The sequence below is a fragment of the Onychomys torridus genome, chromosome 4 (genome assembly GCF_903995425.1).
Source record: "Onychomys torridus chromosome 4, mOncTor1.1, whole genome shotgun sequence".
In the NCBI taxonomy this organism is placed as follows: Eukaryota; Metazoa; Chordata; class Mammalia; order Rodentia; family Cricetidae; genus Onychomys; species Onychomys torridus.
Window position 1 is genome coordinate 133,218,413 of NC_050446.1, and position 21,578 is coordinate 133,239,990.

A 21,578-nucleotide genomic window follows, 5' to 3' on the forward strand; every position below is an offset into this window, starting at 1 on the left:
GGTGGTCATGGGGATGGAATGGTGGAGGAGATGGGGTCAGGGGAGCTCTGAGGGGCCAGCAACCACCCTGACCTTCCTCTGGGGAATCTCTGGAGCAGAGGAGAAGGGGAAAGTGTGGGGAGAAGGGAAGCAGAAGTTTCCATTTGTGCCCAATGGGTTTGTTTTTTTATCTGTTTGCAAATGTTCAGTGTAATGGTTTGAAACCCAGCCGTGAGCTGCCGCCGCCCACACAAAGCTGCCGTGGCGCTGAGCTCCGGCAGGCAAGCCATCTCCCCTGTGTCGGCCATTACCCCGAACCCACACCAGGGCAGGCTGCTTACCACCCCCCAGTGTCCCTCTGCCACCCCCCCTTCCGCTTCGGAACCCCCGACTCCCACCACCCTCCACACACACCATCCTTCTTTTTTTAAACCTCCAGCACTCCGTTTTCTCTAGAGGAGGCACAAAGAGAAGGCAGAGATGGGACGAGCAGGAGAGTACTCCTCCCTCATCGGAGCCACCAGCTTTCAGGAGAGCGCGGCAGCCTCCCTCTGCCTGTGGACTGACCACTGAAAGGTGAGAGAGGACTTTGGGATTTCTTTGTGCACCTGGAGGTCTGGGGTGCAAGGCCAGGTAAAGGGCTCTGATCCTTATGCCTGGTCTCTCGCCTCCGAGTGTCTGTGAGGCAAGCATGATGGATGCCTCCTTCCAACACACGCAGTGGTTTCTGACACAATCCCCCACTCAGGGGCACACAGGAGCTCGGAACCCAGGGGCTCCTGGTTCCCTGTACCCCTCCTCCACCTTCAAACACAGCCTCCAAACCCTGAGGTGTGGAGCAATGTGTGAGCCTGCCTTCTCCTTGACCTGTTGATTTCCGACTAAGGCTGCTGGCCCTTCCTCCCTGGAGTGAGCAGTGACCCACACTTTGGGGGCCATATGGAATGGTCCTCCATCCAAGGGGCTTTGGGAAACCTCTTTCCCTAGTGGCCCCAAGCCCGATAATCAGAAGCAATCAGACCCAGCTGTCCAGCTAATCTGTATGAAATAGGCTTCCTTCCTTGCCGAAATCAACAAAGTTTAAAATAGATGGGACTAGGATCGGAAACGAAGCTATAGAGTTATATGTGATGTAACAGGCAGGGGCATCCGCATGGAAAATATTAAGTACAAATGACATGGTTTAGGACCATGAGAGCCAGGAAAAGCAATGATTTCCTTGCTTATTAAGCATGTTTATGGGTCAGAGGGTAGCTGAGTGTGACCATCACTTCTGGAAGTGAGACCTCCCAACACAAAGAAGAGAACAACAAAGACAGAGATAGAGAGAGACAGAGACAGAGAGACAGAGAATAAGGCACATGTAGAGGAGAAGCTGAGAGAAAGGCTCTGAATTCTGTGCAGAGATGAGTCAGTTGGCAAAGGTCTATTTTTAGTTTTCAGACTCTGCTGTTGCAGTTTGCCTGGCATTAATTAATGTCACAGGCATGTTCCACACTAGGTTCTGAAGGGCCTTGGCGTGCCATTAAGACTAGAGGTGTTGATCTTCAGCACAGACTCTCCACAAGACCTTTTGGGCTGGTCTCTGAAAAAAAAAACGTGTCCAGAATGTCCTGCCCCCTGCCCTTGGCCTCTCCGGGTGTATCCGTTTGTCTCTTGGCTCCAGCTCTTAGCTGTCTGGCCATGGGCCAAGGGAGAACTACAATTGTTATGCCTTGTTTTTCCAAAAGGAAAGGTTGTACAAGCTGAAATTAGTGTGTGTTGGGGGGAGATGTTGGGTCACAGCTTGGAATAAGAAAGGGGGGCCTGGGGCATTTCTACCATTGCTAGGAAGAAGGGCACTGATTTTGACAAAGTCAGTTTTATTACCACCACATCCCCAAGCCTGTTTCTGTTTCAAGAGGTAAGTCTGTTCTTATAAAGAACCATATTAGAGCAGGAGAGGCCGTTGTCATGGAGCCCTGCTTTGTGGGGAAATGTAGGCAATGGTCAAGTTGAGCATAAGGCGGAAGGAGAAATAAAGACCAGGTGGCATCCAGTATCCGAGAGAGCTGCCACAGTATATTACACCATCACTAGACTAATGAAAATACCGCAATCTCTCCACTATAGTCTGACTGAAGAGACCCCTTAAGTTTTCCTCTGGGATCTCAAATATTTTCCTACAATCTAAGAATGAGCCTGAACCACCCATGGTTGTGTCTTACATCTGTGGAGGCCCACACACAGGTTTCATCAGTGATTAAATACCTTCTAGTTGGCCAATCCAAGGCCAGGCCTCCGATGAACTCTTCAGAGCAGGATGGGAGGAGTCCCGTTGTGCCCAGAGGCGTGTGAGGCCTCTGTAGAGTGAAGAGTCTTGGAGTGTACAGAAATGCCGATGATCATGGCAAGTTCTATTTCCTGATCCTAGGGAAGAATTGCCTTCCCTAAACTTCTGATGCCTTCGAGAAAATGGACAGAACTGAGAGTGTGAGCCAGCAGGACACTGGCTTTGGTTTCATGTCCTTACCTCCGTTCTAGCCTGGCATTTAGATGGCTATATCAGGGACCCTGAGCTATCCCAGATTCACAGGCCTGAGTATGTTTTATCCCCCTAGACACCCACCAGTTCTCTGGTCACTTTCCCATAATCCTCCTCTGAAGCACTTTCAGCCTAGGAGAAGCACCCTGATAGAAGCTGTAGGCCAGGAACACTGTCCATGAGGGGCAGAGGCAGAGGACGGGTCTCCATTGGTCCTGAAAGTCTCTAGTCCTTTCTAGACTGGCCATACTTGTAACCACAGATATGTGGTTACATCTTGCCAGACCAAAGAGGAAAGTGGCTTTCAGGTGCTTGGCCTCTGTTGGAGGTCTGATCATAGCACGCCATTAACAACCCTGGTGGGAGCCCAGTGGCTTCCTGGCTGCCTGGCTGCCTTTGTTTCATGGGTTTAAGCAGATGACTACTGGCTCAGATTCAGTGGGAATAGAAGTTCCAAGAAGGAAGGTCTCATCAAGGTAGCAGGGAAGGTGGTTTGTGTCATCTTTGCAAGTTGCCTGAAGGGTGGGAGCCTGCCCAGCATGACGTTAGGGGGAAGAATGTAGGATCCTATGTTTTACTTTTTAGATTTTATCTGGTACTACACTCCATAACATATCCACTGGTCCTACTGTACAAGTCTCTCCTCTACAAATCTTGAAAGAAAATTGTCACCTTGGGTGAGGCCCATGTTTTCCAATAGTGTCCCTGTTCCCCAGTATGCAAAGCCTGGCCTGGCAAAGCCCTTAGGTGCAGAGCTGACACCCTCTCTAGTCACCACACAAGGCTCATGCCCAAGCTTGATGCGTGTTCCCTTCTCTTTCTTGGGTCTCAGGCAGCCTAAGATGGCCTGAAACTTGCTATGCAGTTGAGAATGACCTAGAAGTTCTGGTCGTGCAGCCTCCACTTTCCAGTGCTGGGATGATGGATGTGACAGGCGGTGCTGTAGATCACTAACCCAGGGCTTGTGAATGCTAGAAATGCACTTTACCATTGGAGCCACATAATCAATCCCCTAGCTCCTTTAATAGTGGTTCTGAGTAACCAATGGAGTTCAAGCTGGGCCTGAACTCAGGTGCTGAGCTCTGTCCTACATTGCACGGTGCCAAGATAAGATAAAGACTGTAGCCAAGTAAATCTAGTATCACTCTGAATGCTCTGAAGGGGTCCAGAGAATTGAAGGCTGATGCAGGGCTCTGTAGGTAACCACAGGTTGGACTCCCTGAACTGAAACAGCCTGGCGCACATGCCCCACTCCCCACAAGCTCCAACCCCTGCCATGGCTCGCCTCTTCCTCTGTGACCTGCCACGGGCCTCACATCCTGTGTGGAGGCCCTAGAAACGGGCTCTGTTGATGAAAACACGCGTGCTCTTCACCACAGGAAGCATGGCCGCACGTTCTCAGTAATAACTGCCAGGCTCCTCACAGAGAGCAGAGGGGAGCACAGTCTAGCTTTGTACCTAGATTAGGAAGTACATATTCTCTCCCCTCCCCCCTCCGCAATTCTCAATTTGCTCACATGAAGCCTCCTTCCACCCCTTCCTATCCCCGAGTAGGAAACAGGACATTTAGGAAACAGAGACCATGTACCCTTGGGCTTTGAAAGAGCAGTGAGAAAACAGGATATTAGTAATCGGCCCCAGGTATGATGTTTTTATAAAATCTAGGTCACCAGGCTAAAATATGAATTTCAGTTCAACAGTGAATTTTGCTTTGATTCCCCTTGAAAAATAAATTTAACCAAGAGTCCTAAAGTTTTGTGTTTGTGACAACTAGTCACTGAAGCCTAGGGGACCCACTTCTTCACCTAGATGCAACTCTTGGCCCTCTGACACACATACAGAGCTCTACATGTTAGTAGTGGTACTTCTCTCTGAGTGCTGTGTGTCAGGAGTTTTTATATGCAGTACTCTCCATGTCCATTGTCCAGAGGAGAAACTGAGGCTGTGAGGTTGATGTGAATCACTGATCTGCCAGCTCCCAGCCTGTCTCCATGCATAGTACTCACTGGCAGTGGGTAGGTAGTAAGCGGCGCCAACTTCAGAGAGGCGGTAATAGCAGGTTAGCATGGGAAAGCTCTGTGCAGAGATGGGGAGGGCTGTGTCAACACATGCAAATTATATGCAAAAACACTTGGCCCTCCTGGCAAGCTCACCTAGGTAGGAGACCCATGAGCACAGTCTCCAGTTGTCCGTGGGTTTCTAGGAGGGGCTGCTGGCTCCCTGGAAGGCCTGAGATCCCATTGCCTGTGGGCTGGGGTAAACGCACACACGTGTTCTCATGTTCTCTCAGTGTGGATGCGGATATGAGGGGGCTGACGTGGAGGTGGGTGCACGAGGCTGTGGGGTGTGGTGATGTGTGCATGACCTGCCACCTTGATCTGTGTATTCCCAGCAAGTCTCATGGCTCCTGTCTCCTGGGATAACCTCCCCCAAAGCTCTGGCATTGCTTTATGGAGAGAAGGGAGCAGTCCTCCTTTCTGGTGTTCCTCTACTGAGGTACCTAGGACTGGAGCCCTTGGAAAATAATCCTAACCACAACAACACTACCACTAGCATTGGCAGGGATTGATGGCCCTGGGGTGAACACCTTGTACTTAATTCTCTGGGTCGGGGGTTTGTGTTGTCCTAACTGAATATCCAGTACTTGATATTTGATACTTAGATACAGAGACACTGGGGAAGGAAGAGCCATTTGACCACAATTAATGGCATGGTAAGCAAAGATTCAACTCTAGAAGCTGCTCTGTGGTTTGGCCAGGCATCTTACCATGGAGGAGCAGGAAAGTATGACATGCTGCATCCTGGTGTGGATTCACCACAGACAGAAGGTTCTATGGTAGTTTGTATTAGTTGTGACAAAGATGTGTTTTGTTTTGTTTTGTTTTTTATCTGTACATTTAGAGTTATTAGGATTGGCCTCCAATATTGATTCTCACTGACATCCTATGTTGGGAGATATTCTCCTGGATGGGAGGCTGGGCTGGAAGGAGGTCACCCAGGAGAGGACCCTTCCTGGTGCTTCCATCTGACTGTATAAGGGGAAGGTCTCCACCAAAGATCAGCGTTACTTTTCTGTAAGAAAATGGGCCATGAAGGAAGCCTGGGCCATGATTATTCTTGTTGATCCCTTGGTTTAGGGCAACCCACTTCACAGCTGTGGACTTCTTGTCTTCATTTGTGAAGCGATGAATTTGGTAAGGTACTTCTGTCCCACAAAGCTTGGAGGTCTCACGGGCATACCATTAGCTGGTCACACTTATTAGTGTAGCAATTAAAAGGGGAGTGTCCCCCACCTTTGAAGATCTTAGAGGTGTGTGAACAAAGCTGAGCCCACTGCAACCCAAGATAGGCAAACATTCACCTAAGAAACACATAGAGGTGGTGTTGGTAGTGTTCAGGAGATGAAAAGATCAGTCCTAGCTGGGAAGAGGCTCCTTAAGGCCTTTCTTGAGGAGGCAGCCCTTGGGGTCCACCATGCAAGGGGAATAGGCTTTGAGTATGTGAGTCTAGGAAAGGATGGTAGTTCAGGTGGAAGGGCAGTGGATAACAACTGTGGAGGAGAATTTGGGAGAGGAGAAGCTGTTGCTTGACTGGAAGGTGCATTTATCCATCCACCTAGTAGTCATCTACTTATCCATTTAGCCATTCACCTACCTGCCTGCTTATCCACTCATCATCCAGTCAGCCATCATTTACATATCCATCTAACATCCATTCATCCATTCATCCATGCATCTCTCCACCATGCATCTACCCACCATCCATCTCCGGCTGTGAGTGTGGAACAGGTAAGAGAATATGACGCTCCATGGGACCCAAGAAACATTTAGAAATTGTCACTGAGATGGGTACATGGGGATCTGAGATGGCTGAAGTGGCATCTAGGGCAGTAGTTCTCCACCTGTGAGGTCGCATATCAGATACCCTGCATATGAGATATTTACGATTCATAATGTAGCAAAATTAAAGTTATGAAGTAGCAACAAGATAATTTTATTCTTGGGGTCACCACAACATGAGAAACTATATTAAAGGGTTGCAGCATTTGGAAGGTTGAGAACCACTGATGTAGGGCTTTCCTAAGGATGTGAAAGGTCAGTGGGAGGTAATGAGAGATGGAAAGAGCATTCCAGGCCATGAGTGTGGCTCTCTGGGGACTCTGACACAGGCAGGAGTTCAAGAAGCTAGAAGCCAGTGTGTGGCTTTGCTGTAGATGACCAGAAAAGGGGGTGGGAGGCAAGTGGAGGCAGCAAGTGTAGAAGCATCTGGACCAGGGACCATCACTACCTCACAGAGCAACGGGGCTGTTGAGAGCTTTTCCCTGGAATGGAGGTGTGGCTTTATGTTTGCACAAGGCTTCTCTCTGCCTCACTCGGCTTCCAGCACCATCCTCAGTCTGGTGTCATCAGAGGCTCATCAGACAGTGTCTTGGACAAACTCTGTCCCTAAGCTCTCTGTCCCACTGGGCTCCTAACACCATTGCTTCAGAGAACACATTTGGCCATTTAGCTCTGAGTTTTGAGCCAAGTCTCAAGGAACTTCACCCAAAGAGAACAGGAAGTCCACAAAACATTAAACATGCTTTCACGAAGGTCAGAGATTGATTTCTGTCTGGCCCTTCTTGCTGGCCTGGCTGTATCCTCATGGAGTGGGTCCCCGAGGAGCAAGGGGTTTGGCAGAAGTTGTGGCTGCTTCACGCAGAGTGGACTTGGAGGCATCCAGGGTGAAATGCTTACTTGTGCCATACTGTCTGGCCTATCTAGGCCTCCCACAGCCAAGATCTCAGATCATGAGGCTGGAAAAGTGACCACTTCTCCCCAGGGTCATCAGTGTGTTTTAGAAAGTGCCAGGCAGTGATGGCGGACCTCAAATACAGGGCAGAAGAGGAGAGAAGGTGACTTCCATGTTCCTTGTCTGATAGTGAACTCTTTCTTAGACAAAGTCACAGGCAATCTTCACTTCAATGTACCGTGGGCTTCCCCGGGCAATTGTTTACCATGTGCCCACTTGGAATTAGCTGAAGCAAGCTATATTTCTCTTTTTTTTTTTTTTTTTTTTGGTCTGCATTGTCAAGGAGTGCATATTTTGGTGGGGAGGTTGACCTAAGGTGTCAAAGTTTTGAGAATGTGCCAGGGATAATGAGACCCTAGAGGAAGGCGTGACTCCCCATGTCTTTTGACTGCGTCAGGCCTTATAGAGAGGAACAGTTGGGGTCTGGATCTGTTTTTCTCACTTCACAGGGAGGAAACAGATGCATCCAGAAACTGGCACCTCTCCAAAGATACCTGATATACATATCCACACATGGTGGTGAGCTCTATAGAATGTCCACGTAGCCCTACAGGAAGTGGAACTCCAGCCTCTGCACTGTTCTCTGAACAACAAACTCAGAACTACAAACAGACTCGACAACTCTGGTTTTTTCTAGTGTCTCTTGTGAAGAAGCAGGTCCATGTCAACCTTCCAGAACATCAGCTTTAAGCACCCTGTCTGCTCATCCCATGGAAACTCTAACATCTGTGTTCTTCTCCTGCTGTCCTGACCCAGGCATTTCAACCATTCCCCACTCCACGCTGAGCCCTGTACTACTTGGCAGACTGTGTCTCCTTTCACCTCAAGACTGCGCCACTTGCCCTCTGTACACAAGCTCCTGGCTTCCCCCAACATTGTCCTCACTAGCCTCTGGTTGGCTTTTGGGACTTGTAAGCAATGGGCCATCTCAAGGTCTTAGTGTTTGCTGTCTGTGTGTCCTCAGATGCCTGTGGCTGGGCCTCCTGCCTTGTAGGTTCACTGTGATGGTCCCACTGTGCCGACTTTCAACTCCACTCCTCTCCCCTGCATTCACCTCCACTGGAGTTTATTTAATTTAATATATTTTCTTATTTATGGATGTCTCCATTGGACTGTCAGTCTATATAAATAGGCACCCGACCCATCCTCCTCCCCTCTGGTCCTCTGGCTTCAAGGAAACTTAGGAATAATTTGCTTTTCCACCTGTATTTGTTGAGCAAGTGCGTGATGGTTGAATGTGCCTTGCAGGGTGCCTGGGACAGCGTATGTATTCTTCTCTTGTGGAGTTTTTTGGGTTAGAGGTTGCCTGTTTAGGTTCTTGCCATCCATTGTTCTCTCTAATTATCCTAATTATGCACCACACAAAAGATGATAAAAGAGTTTAGCAAAGACAAAAGTGTCCTTGGTGGGAGGAAGGAATTGGAACAAATTGGAAAAAGTCAGAGCCCCTTTTAGCCACAAGGAAGTGGGCAAAGCTGGACACAAAATACACTGATGTTTTTTATGCGTACACACCTGTGTGTGTGTCTATGTTTGCACGTGTGCTCAGAATACACTGGTCTGAACAGGAGCACTGGAATGATGGTGCTGTGATAGACGGTTGAGGCTCTGGTGAGAGGTGGGGCTGTTTCCACTTGCTCATTAGCTGGTCAACTTTCTTCTCTGCTCCATGGCCTTTAAGATAAGAAGGTGACAATTTTTGTTTGTTTGTTTGTTTGTTTTTTGTTTTTTGAGACAGGGTTTCCCTGTGTAGCTTTGTGCCTTTCCTGGATCTCGCTCTGTAGACCAGGCTGGCGTCGAACTCACAAAGATCTGCCTGGCTCTGCCTCCCAAGTGCTGGGATTAAAGGCGTGCGCCACCACTGCCCGGCGACAAATTGGTTTTAGCTCATATGCTAAATCTGACTGGGAAGTGAAGGGAAAATCATGTCTCTCAGCAACATCTGCCTTAAGTGTTTAAGGAAGAAGGAATGCTGGGCTGGACTTGACCTTGCTTGATTAGATGACCCCCAGAGCATGTTGGTGCTCAATTTTAGACTCCATCATGTCCTGGGAATTAGAGTTAAGATGGAGACTCTGAGAGGAGGGGGATTCTCTATATCCAGGGCTTGGCTTTGGAGGACGTAGGAGGAAGATCCTTGGGGACAGTGGGAGGTGACCGTCATCTGGATAATGAAGGGATGAATCTCACAATTTTTCTAAATTCTCAGTACTGAAAAATGAGTCCCTAGAAAAACGTTATGTACTGGATCATAATTTGGGACACACACACACTATGAAATCTTCATACCATTAAGGTGACTGGAACATCTGCCATCTTCTAAAGTTTCCTCTGTCATTGTGACAGGGGCAGTAGAAAGCATATCTTAGCTCCACCCCTTCTCTGTAGACACTGCAGGGCTGTTAGCTGCAGTGGCCATCTTGTGTAGTTCTCTGGAATGTATTTTTGATGACACTTGTTGATGTTGGTCATCAAATGCAAGGACCTAGAATGACAAACAAGACAAGCCCCTGGGCACACCTGCAGGATATTATTTAGATTTGGCTAATTGAGTGGGAAGACAGGTGAGTGTGGGCAACACCATTCCATAGACGTGAGTCTTGGCCAGAACAAAAGGACAAAGCAATCTGAGTACAAGAATGCATTGTTCTCTGCTGCCTCACTGTAAATGTGACCTAACCAATCATCTGTTCCAAGCTGCTGCCAGTGATGGACTGTACCCTTGAACTATGGGCTGAAATAAACTCTCCTTCAAGTTGCTTTTGTCAGGTTATTTTGTCATAGAAACAGGAAAATTAACTAATAACTAATTAGCTAATAGAGCATCCATCCCTCTGACTGTTTCTGCCACCATCCCCTGCTCATCACCATTTAACTCTGCTCGGCTGAGTGTCTTCCATTGCCCATGGGACAGGATGCAGAACTTCCTGATCTTCATGCCTGGCTTGTTTCCCTTAGTGCACTGCCATTAGAGTCTTTGCCCTGCTGTGAAGGCCACTATGCCTTCTGGTTTTTAAAGAATGAATGAATGTTTCCATAAAGTTCTTTTAATGAAGAATAAAAATATATGAAAACAAACACAAAGTCCTAGTGAGAGACAGCTGGTGAGCCCTGTGCTTAGGGAAGAGATGGGCTGATGTCTCCCGAGTGCTTCCCTTCTTGGGGGATGTGCTTCTGAACTTTCTTTTGCTTTGGAGCCAAATTGAGTGGCTTGGTCTGTCGTCTTCCTCTTTCAAAAAAAAAAAAAGATTTGAAGGGACTTGGAGTAAGAACACAGCCAGAGGACAGACAGTGGGAAATAAACTACAAGAAGAGCTAAGAGACCACAAATCAAGGTCCCAAGAAGGGTCAAGACCTCCAAGACCAGTCCTTTGATTCAAGGACCTGTTAATGGGTTTCTCAAGGATGGGAGGCTTCTTGGCTTGTAGAGATGGCTGGCTGAGGCTAATACACAAATCTGTGTTTTAATCCATTTATTGAAATTTTAAAACATGCTGCTTTATAAATATACCCAACAGGCACTGATTAACCAGCTTCCCCACCCCACCATGGCGGGTGTGGCAGGGTCTTAGCCAGCCATATTGTTCCCCATCTGGACTATGAACTCATTTCTTAAAAATAAAAGGAAAACAACTCCTTACTTAGGGAACTTTGTAAACATAAGTAAAGGGAGCAAGGCTTTGTTTATTTGTTTGATTTCACTAAAATTTCAAGATTTTTTTTTCTTTCTGGCCTCAAAAATTTAATCTACCAAACAGTGGGTGATGCCAACGAAATCACTTCCGGTGTTGAAAAAAACAATTCCATTTTTTACACTCTGTGATTAGAAATGGGAGAGCCAAGCACTCAGGAGCCACATTACAGCTTCCTGAACAGGGACACAATCTTAGAGACATAAATGCTCTGCTTTCCCCTGATTTTTCAGCTGTCACTCAGCCACTTTCATTACATGTGGCGCTGTGTGAGTTCAGCCTGCAGTGATAGTTTGGGCAATTACCTGCAAGAGAACATTGGTGTACAGCCCTGGGAGGTGGGCCATTGTGCCTTTCCCTAGAGAATCAGTCACAGCCTCCCTCTTGATGGAGCCAGCTCTGCCAACGTGAAGGGAACTGTTCCAAAATGAACCCTGGGGGCTTTTACTTCCCAAACAGCCTTGGCTGCCCAGGGACAGGATGGGGCCCCAGGTCAGAGGAGGTGAGTGGGTGCATTGTGGGTAAAGTTGACTATTTTGGGGTCAGAAAGATCCTGTCTTTTGAGGTTCTACCCATTCTGGCCCCACTAGGTCTCTGTGATGGCAGTGTGGAGTGTCCATCTCTCTGCTGTCCATCATCACTGTCCCTACAGGGGGTTTGGGCAAGAGAAACCAACCCTACCTGGTTGTTGGATGTATATGGGATCTCAGATATGCAGTCTGGTCTGACAGTCCCCCAAGATTGATCTGCAAAGTTCTATGGGTACTGGGTAAATTTTTCTTTTTTGCTTTTATAACTTCTCTTTTTAACTTTAGTAGGAATTTCTATTAATAACAATAATTATTATATAATTATTATTACTAATAAACACATAATCCTATATGTATTAAATATAGAAATTATTATTGTCTTTGAACTTTTTATTTGGAATTATTTTAGATTTACAGAAAGTTTGCCAACTTATCACAGGAGTCCTTATTCTCTTTGACACTGTGACCCTCATGTGACATTGGCCATGGCTGAGGAATATACAGGTTGAGGCCCAGCCTTCTCATGTGTACCACCAGCCTTGGTGGATGTTAACCTCTGGTTCTCACTCCAAGCTGCAGCTGATGGTGCCTTTTACAATACAACTCATATATATATATTAAAATATATATTTGTATTTCATTTGCACTGGTGTTTTGCCTGCCTGTCTGTCTGTATGAGGGCATCGGATTCCCTTGAACTGGAGTTACAGACAGTTGTGAGCTGCCATGTGGGTGTTGGGAATTAAACCTGGGTCCTTTGTAAGAGTAGCCACTGAGCCATCTCTCAAACCCCATACAACATAACTCTTTAAAAGAGGTGTGCTACATAGGGCAGGGGAGAGGTGGCTCAGTGGATTAAGTGACTGACCTGCAAGTGCAAAGGCCTGAGTTCTGATCCCCAGTACCCATGCAAAATATCAGGCATAGTGGCATGTGTCTATAATTTCAGGGAGACAGATCCCTAGAGCTTGCTAGCTGGTCAGTGTAGCCGCTTCAGTGAGCTCCAGGTTCAGTGAGAGACCCTGTCTCAGAAAACAAGGCAGAGAGCTATTGAGGAAGATACCCAATGTCAACTTTCATCATCTACATGTGCATGCAAGTGTGTGTCTTCCTACACAGGGGAACGAACACACACACACACACACACACACACACACACACACACACTCATTATGGAACATTTTCCATGGTTATTACAAAAGTACCGCTTGGGACAAATGAAATGATAAAAGCAAGTCAGTGGGAATAAAGGTGTCATACATACAAATAAGAAGTCACAGAGAGTGAATGTTGGAACGGGACACTTGTTTCTTCTACAGATCCCCTGGGAGGTCAGGCTGCTTCCGGACCACTCTGCAAGGTGGGAGCTGTGTCCTGGCTGGGGTGGGATTGGGCACACAGCACAGGTCCCTTCCTTGCTCCATGGGGACCTGAGCCCTTGTTGGGGAACCATGAAAAGCAGGAAGGCGAGAGCAGGGAGAAACTTTCAGGAGGAGTAGAGTTTGTTTCAATTATCCAGCTGACCCTTCACCCCCATTTCCATGGGTAATCAAAAACCGGCTGGATGCATCATGCTTTAAATAAAGGCATCATTTCCCTGACAGGAGAACAAGCAGACAGGTAATTGCATGGGGTGCTGGTCCAATTACACTTTGGGAGAGGCACTTTTCTGTGTGGTGGTGAACAACAGCCCTCAGCACGAGGTCACACATCTGTGGAGTGCTTCTCTTAAAGAGACTCCACAGGCGTACCCTGTTTTCTCAGGACACAAGGATGGTGATTAGAACCTGCTTTTGACACTGGAAGGAACCCTGCAGAGGCTGTCAGGGGGACCAGACCCCCAAAGGGCTCCAGCTCAACGTGAAGTCCTTATATATGTGTTTACAAGGTAGGGCGTTGTCGAGCCCCACAGGGATGCCTAACAGGGTTTTGACAGCTCTTGTCTTTGTTACCTGACCGTGTTTTGAAGCTTTTGAGGTCTCTCAATATACAGAGTTTCCACCTGGTGTGTCCATTCTAAGTGTCTCCAAATCATGTCAGGGAAAGGAGAGCTTTTACCTAGCCTTGTTCGGTGGATGTTGCCTGAGAGTTAATTTTGTTCTCGGAAGAGGTACGGGGGACCCCAGAGCTAAGTGGGCAGCCCTGTGTGTGAGATGGATGCTCAAATCTATGATGGCACATAGGTTTAGTAAACCAGCAAAGAGGTGGGGACGTAGACTCAGGGTCCACCACTGGTCATCCAGAAGAGGATGAGCGGCTGTTCCTCACAGCCGGATGTGGAGTGTGTTGGCTCTTCTCAAACTGTCCTGTGGTGTGAGCACCCACTTGACTCATTTGTTGAGCACACACTTTGGAGGGCATGAATTTTTTTTTGGTATTTGAAGAGTGGGTAGTGTAGTGGGTAGCCCTCCCAGCCTTGGCCTGGAAGTTCCAACCCCCATTGAGGCTTCCGTAATGGTCACGCCCACAGGGCAGGGCTGAGGGAGGAAGCTGAAGACCCAGGATCGAGAGGAGAGGCTTCTCTTGGTTGCGGGACCCTGGACGCTGGAGGTAGACGGAGCAGAGTTCTCCAGAGAACACCGCCAGACTATGCCATACCTTTCCCAGACCCTGCAACCTACCCCTTCATTGTAAGTTACCCCACAAAATAAACCTCCCTTTTAACTATGTGGAGTGGCCTGAATAATTTCACCAATAGGGAGAGACAGTAGTAAGGTCGTGACTAGGCCCTGGCTCCTGGAAAGAACACAGGGGATATGTCTTACAGTCACCATGGATTTGACTCACAGGGACACCAGAAGCCTTGCTCATTGCTCCAGTTCATGAGTCCATCTTGAATGCCCATACTCAGCATCTGTCCCTGTGGGATTAGAGAAGCCTTGCAACTGAACTCCAAGCTCCCAAAGCCAAGGTAGCCCAGTGGTGCTCCCAATATAGTTGCATCCCAATATAGGGATGAAGGTGCCAGCCATGATGTGAGAACAGCATAGCCTGGACTGAGCATGCTCCTTCCAGCTGTGAACCTTGAACACAGGCTTCTGGTGTCCTCTCATAGCCTGTGACCTGTTCATTTAGCAGCATTAAACAGTTCTACCTTTAAAGACCGTCTATATGAACTGCATTTGACCAAAGAACCTTGGTCTTAGTACAGAGCCGTTTCTCTTTATCCTCAAGGGAAAAAAATGACCTTAGAAAGCAAGTTGAATCGAAAATTTTTTCTTTGATGACTGTGGCCATTCAAGTTTCTTAGGTGTCTGTTACATGTTGTAGACAAGCTTTATGGTAGTGCTTAGAAGAATTACTAAATATTCTGATAGAACTCACATATTATACAACTCACTCTTTAATTTTTATTGTTTTATTTTATCAGATTTTTTTTTATAGAGTCTCATGTATTTCAAGTTGGCTTCAAAACCCCTGTGTATCTGAGGATGACCTTGATGTCTCCTCCTGCCTCTATCTCCTGAGTACTGGGGCTAATGCATACTGAGTACAGATGCATAATACCTCATATGCATTTATACCATGTACACATGTGAACCATGAACACACTCAAGCACACACACACACACACACACACACACACACACACACACACACAGTCATAGCAAGTACCAATAAATCAAAGGGGATGCTGATATAAGAGACTGGTAGCTTCCTCCTGTGCTGAGCTGCAGAGGAGACACTGGAGGCTGTTATGAGACATACTGTAGCTCCATCAAAGTCCTTTGCACAAACCAAGGATACTATACCTAACTGCCCCAACTTCACATTCCTGAGGCTCTTATACCTGTGATAACTTGCTTGGCTTGAACATGAGGCCATGGGCATTTGCTCAATTTGATCCTTCCAAGGTTCAGAGGAAATGCCCCCTCTCCTAATTTAGCTGAAAACAAGGCTGAAGTTTACAACCACCTGGAGACAACTGATATCAAAATGGAGCAACTCTGTGGCCATCTTTTGAGTTTCAAAGTCATGACCATTCAGCCTGCAATCATTCATAGCCAGTAGGGCTTCTAGCCTACCATGTTTCGAGACATTTTCTATTGACTAGACCCTTCTCTGCTTCTCAGATTGCACCTAGAGAAACTCTGATGTTTGAAGGTCAGTAGAGTAATTACTGCTTCACTCCTGACAAGGTCAGAGAGAGCAGAGTGGAGACTGGGGCAGAAGAAGAAACTCCTCTCGGGGGAGATCATTTTGGTGCAATATTCTAAGATAAAAATGATTGCAAACATACCCATGTTGAACAAATTCACAACATTTTAACTGAAAATGGAACCACAGGAACTAAGGGATGCTCCCTGCTCCCCTGCCATGGCCATCTACAATGGAAATACTCACATTGACCCTTGTTGATGTTCATGTCAACCCCATCTCCAGAAGGACTAACACTCTGGCTCTCTCTCAGCCCTGGAACAGCCTCATCTCTAGAGCAGAGTGCTGCATGAACACTTTCTGGGCCTCTTGGGTTTTCAGATCAATAGTCACGGTCCCCAGAGACTTTTGAAGTCTCTGCTTCGACCTCTTCCTGTTTTCTGAGTGTTGCCCCCGCTGCCGTGTTGAGTAATGCATAGAAAACAATTTACTTCCTTTTTCTGAGCCAGACAGAGCTTTATCTCCACTGGAGTGTCCTCCAGGTTTCTCAAGATGCTTTATTTTTTTTTTTTCTTCAGGGGAACATGGAGCTGACTCAATTGCTAGTTTCAGGGACACCTTGTTCTCTTTCCTCCTCTTTGCTGAGGTGTGTGGGGTGTGTCCAGGGCATCTCTCTGTGCTGAGGTTTTGCTTATGCATCAGGCACCAATAGAGAATGACAAGATACCTTGCTGGCAGACTAGCAACTTCCCCAGAAGATGAGGGGGGAGGGGAGAGAAAGGGAGAGAGGGCAAGAGCAAACTTCTAGGTTCCCCTCATCTCCATGGACCTGTGGCTGTATCTCTCAGGACTGGCCTGGGCCACCAGGCTTTAGAACAGAGCTTCACTGGCTGAGAACCCACCACCCTTCGTAAAGGTATGTGAATGTTGCAGGTCATCAGCATAAAGAAGCTTCTTGCAGTGTTTTTAAACAACAAATTCCTTTGCCTCCAGTGTGTTTACCTCCATGGCTGTGTCTGTCAAAATGTTTACTGTAATTCATAATGGCTGTCAGAAACCAGGCCCACAGCTGATGTTCTGCTAAACAGAAAAAGATAAGGAAGGAAGCTGGAGAGATGTCTCAGCAGTTAAGAGCACTTGTTACTCCTGCGGGGAACCTGGGTTGGGTTTCCAGGACCCACAAAGAGGATCATAGCCATCTGTGACTCCAGTTCCAAGGGAGCCAATGTCCTCTTCTATCCTCTTTGGAGAGCAGACACATAGTACACATACGTACACATAGGAAAAACACTCATACACAGAAAGTAAAGTGATTGACATTTTTAAGGATTAATAAACAAACGCATTGATAAGCTGAACTTCATAGAAAGTAGCCTAATTAAACCAAAGATGTGAATCAGCTAGAAAAATACATTAGCCCAAGAGTTTGGAAAATACACCCCTATATACACACCCATATCCCCACATCAACCCCTAAGTATCCAAGGACTTGATAGTATTTACAGGCATTCTGATCAGCCACGTGGCAGAATCATTTTTCAGTGAGATTTTCAAGGGCTAACAAACCATACATTTATACACATGCTTGCCTTCCCAGACTTCCAGATGGCTAAGAGTTGGAGGGAATCTCAGCTAAGCCTGGGAGGCAGGTCTAAGGGAGACAAACCTCCCCTCTCCTTGGAGAAAGTACATACTTTAAGGTCGAGCTGCTAACTGCTGACCCAGCAAAGGACAGGATGTAACTGAGAGAGGCCGCATGAGCTCACAGGCAGGCAGAGTAAATGTCTGGGCTGAGTTAAAATAATGCTGTGGCCCCTAGCCACCCTACCCATTGTCCCTGCTAAGAGCAAGTTTGTGATCACAGGTGAATGCCAATCAGAGTGGACCTTGAGTTCTGGATCAATCTCAGCATCTGCAAGGAGACTCCAAGGCTGGGGTGGGAATCCTGGCTTCCTTCAGCACTTGGCTGGGCAACCAGGAGAGGGATGGTCACAGAGGAGGAGCTCTCTACTCTCAGGGTTACCCAGAAGGACCTGAGTGACTGCTGCACAGCTGCCTGGGGAAATGAGCTCACGATGAGGGGCAAGGGGTCACTAGCCAGAGACACCTTTTCCCTGGCAGAGGCCACAAACATTGTGTACACAGAGCCAGGCCTGGAAAAGGAAGGTGGGAAGACCTTGACTAGATGCAGGGGCAAGCCAAGGGGGAGTGAGCCTGGGCTGCCAGTCACAGCTGCTGTCTCACTGAACCCTTTAAACAAAGGCCTGAGAGCTTATTGTGAGACATGGTGAACACCCCAGAGAGCAGGAGTCCCGAGGTTTGTAGGTAGAGAAGATGCAAGGACAGGGCTTGTCTCTGGGGTCTCAGGACTCTGTCATCCCTGAACCATGGGAATGGCTTACAAATGGTCTTGAGATGGATGTATCTATGTTTCTCAGCAGGTCTACAGAGCAGGCGAGGCAATGGTTAACTACTCTAGGTTGGGAAGTTTGTGATGGTTTCCAATCTATAGCCACACTGAAGTATTTCCATGTGTGGCAGTAAGGTAGATTTCCTTTAGATATAAGGGGACTCAAAAGAAGGTAAAGTGAACTAGAATTAAGGAAATCAAAAGTGGGACATGAATTTTGCCAGTTATTCTGACATGGGAGCTTGAGGCATGAGCATCACTGGGGAGTTCCATGCCAGCCTGGGCTATAAACTTGCCTATGTTACAGAAAATGGCCTGTCACAGTCAGTCAGTGGGACTGCGGTCAATACGCTGCAGGTTCACTAAACGCTGCAGGTTCACTAAACAGCGTGTGCTCAGCAGGAACTTTCTTTTCATTTTGACTCTATTTATTAACTTGCTTTTATTTTAATGAATCAGTCTTTTGCGGAAATAATTGTAGATTTGTAAGAAATGAGCAGACTCCCTATGTGTTTCCACACTGGCAGTGGTACAGACTTTCCTAGCCTGTCAACGACTTGCTAGTGGCCAACTGACTCTCCCCTGCTGTCCCATCCCCTGCCCTCTTCCCAACCTGGCAACCATTGTTCTGTCTCCTTGCCCCAGAATTGGTCACTTTAGGGATGTTATAGTGGGATAGTGGGATGGCCCAGCAGGTAAAGGCACTTGTGGGTGAGCTTGTTAACCTGAGCTTGGTATCTGGGATCCCCACGGAAGAAGATTTTCCTCTGGCCTCCACATTTGTGATGCAGCATGCTCATACCCACACACCTGCATATATACACACAAGATAAATACACAAGCAAACAAACGGATGTATTTAAACTCCAGTTCTACTTCATAAAATTTTTAAAAGAATATTTTATAAAGATTACATAGTGTGTAGCTCTTGGGCTCTGGCTTTGCTCATTCACCCTAATTCTCTAGAGAATTCTCTAGAGATTCACCCAAGGTATTATTTCACCTTCCTATTTTTATTTCTATTTTAAATTGTTTTTGGTGTGTATGCTCCTGCATGTGCAGGTGTAGGGCTGGAAGAGGCATCATGTTCATGCTTAGAACTTGCCAAATAGATTAGGATAGTTGATCAGTGAGCTCCAGGGACCCTCATGTCTTTGCCTCTCTGGTGTTAAGGTTACAAGTGTATATCACTACACCCATCTTTCTTCAGTTGGGTTTGGGAATCAAATTCAGGTCCTCGTGCCTGGCAGGTACTTAACCACCTGAGGTCCCTCCCAGCCCCCAGTGTGTGTCTTCTTATTGCTGAGGAGGATTCTATGACACAGGTATGCACAGTTAGATTAAACATGCATGTGTAGAAGACCAAGTAAGCTGCTACTGGCTCTGGCTATGAGGAATAAAGCTAGGGTAAACATGTATGGTGTAGGCTTTGGTGAGAGCATGCTTTCTTCTCTTTGGGAAGCACTAGTATAAGACGGTAGCTGGCTGCATGTTTGTTGCAACCACATTTTCTAGAATGCTCATGGAGCTGGCTGCCATGAGTACATCTTTAGTGACCTCTCTCTTAAGCTTCTCACTAGTTTTCTACCGGGATTATTGTTGGATTTTTTTTTTTCACAGTTAAGTTTTCATGACTCTTTATAAATTCTAGACAGGAATGCTTTGGTAGCTCTGTTGGTTGCAACCATTTCCCCTACGTTTGTGGCTCTGTTTTTCTTCTCCTTCTATAAACAGAAGCATTCACAGAGCAAAGAACTTTCATTTTGTTGAGGTCTAACCTAGCAAAGATCTAACCTTATCTCATAGTTATCTGCTGTGTGGGTGACTCTCCTGCCTTAGATGTGCAGGGTTTCTCTGGCCCTTCCCCCCTCCAATGCTTCACAGTTTCACAATCTGTACTTCTTTACTCTACATTTGGAGCTAATTTTACTGTGACTGAGGTAAGCACAGGCTGGAATTTCTCCTTTTGCTTTTGTGGACAAGAATAGATTCCCTATTCCATAAAGAATCGATTCCTCAGTACCATATGTGGCAAGGCTAGGCTTTCTCCACTGAATTACCTTGAACTTTTGTCAAAATCGACTGGAGTGTGGTGGTGCACACCTTTAATCCTGTGCCAGGGAGGCAGAGGCAGGTGGATTGTAGCTGGAGTTTTCTCTAGTCCTGCTCGGGCCCACAGCCACTCAGAGCCAAGTAAACACACAGAAGCTTATATTACTTATAAACTGTATGGCCAATCAGAGTTTTATTTATCAACCAATCAGAGCAATACATTCACAGCATACAGAACATATCCACAGCACTTCCTCTTTTCTTTCTTTTTTTTTCCCCCAAAATAGGAAGGTTTTAACTTGAACATAGTAAAATTACATATAACAAAACAATTATCAAGCAAGAATTACAGTTACAATATCTAGTCTATTTATAATAGTAGATCTCTGTGATTTTGAAACCAGCCTGGTCTATATATTGAGACCTTGTCTCAGTTGGGTACTTTATACCGGTCCATTTCTACTTTGTGTTATTATGATGACATGTCACTGACCAGTATGTCTATTCCTCTGAAAACACAGCCTTGGTTACCATGGCTCTCTAATGAGTTTTCAAACCATGTAAATCAGGGTTTTCTTCTTTTATTGTCCTTTCAGATGTTAAGAAATTCTTACTGGGATTTTAATAATACTTGATCTACACTTTTATCCCAATTAGGGAGATAATTGAAATGTTTACTGGATTGAATCTTCTATTCCAGGGACCCAGTAAGTCTTTTTATTATTTATGTTTTTTGAGTTATTTCATCAGTGTTCTGTAAGATGCAATCTGTGAGCCCTTGGCATTTTTTGTTAGAGTTTTACATAAGTGATTTGAGTATAAATGACATTATAATTTGAATTTTGATGGAATTCACTGGTAGGATAGAAATATAATTAATGTTTGTATGTTGATCTTGTGCCTGTGGAACTTCTTATTAATTCTGAAGGTTTGTTCTTTAATTCTTTAGGAATTTATACATAGACAGTCATGTCACCTGCCAATGAGGACACTTTCATTTCTTCCTTTGTTGTCTGTATGTCCTTCTGTTGCCTGTATTTTGTAACATTTTTTTCCCCACTTTCATTCACTGGCTGAAGCTTGAGAAGTATTGGTTCAGTTCTCTCCCACATTAGCTCATCTTGCTGGCTAATGTTCACTTTGCAGCATTATGAATGGTAATTGTCACACTGAGAAGATGACATTTTTCTTCCAATAATAGGTATTAGATATAATCATGTGGTCTCCTTCTTTATTCTGTTAATGTGATGGAACACATGAATATATATATATCCCAAACCCTTGGTCATGGTGTGTGATTCTTTTTATATCTTAGCATTTAATTAATAAGGCTTTGCCCAGGGTTTGTATCTAGATACATGAGGGGTGTTGTTTCTGCTTGACTTTCTTCATACTATAGATGTCAGGATGCTATCTGGGTGCATAAAACATGGTCTTCTTTCCAGCCTTCGGATAGAGCTGGTATTAATTTATCTGTGAAATTAATTCTCTACACCAGCACC

At 46.2% G+C, this 21,578-nt stretch overlaps 1 protein-coding gene across 1 annotated transcript in view; it reads left to right on the top strand.

The window, feature by feature from the left end:
- Nucleotides 1-250: 250 nt before the first annotated feature.
- Nucleotides 251-21,578, top strand: part of Znf831 (zinc finger protein 831) — a 104,958-nt gene continuing 83,630 nt past the window's right edge. Inside the window, exon 1 of the mRNA XM_036186541.1 lies at nt 251-555. The gene's annotated coding sequence lies outside the window, so the exon portion shown is untranslated. The remainder of the gene's footprint in view (nt 556-21,578) is intronic.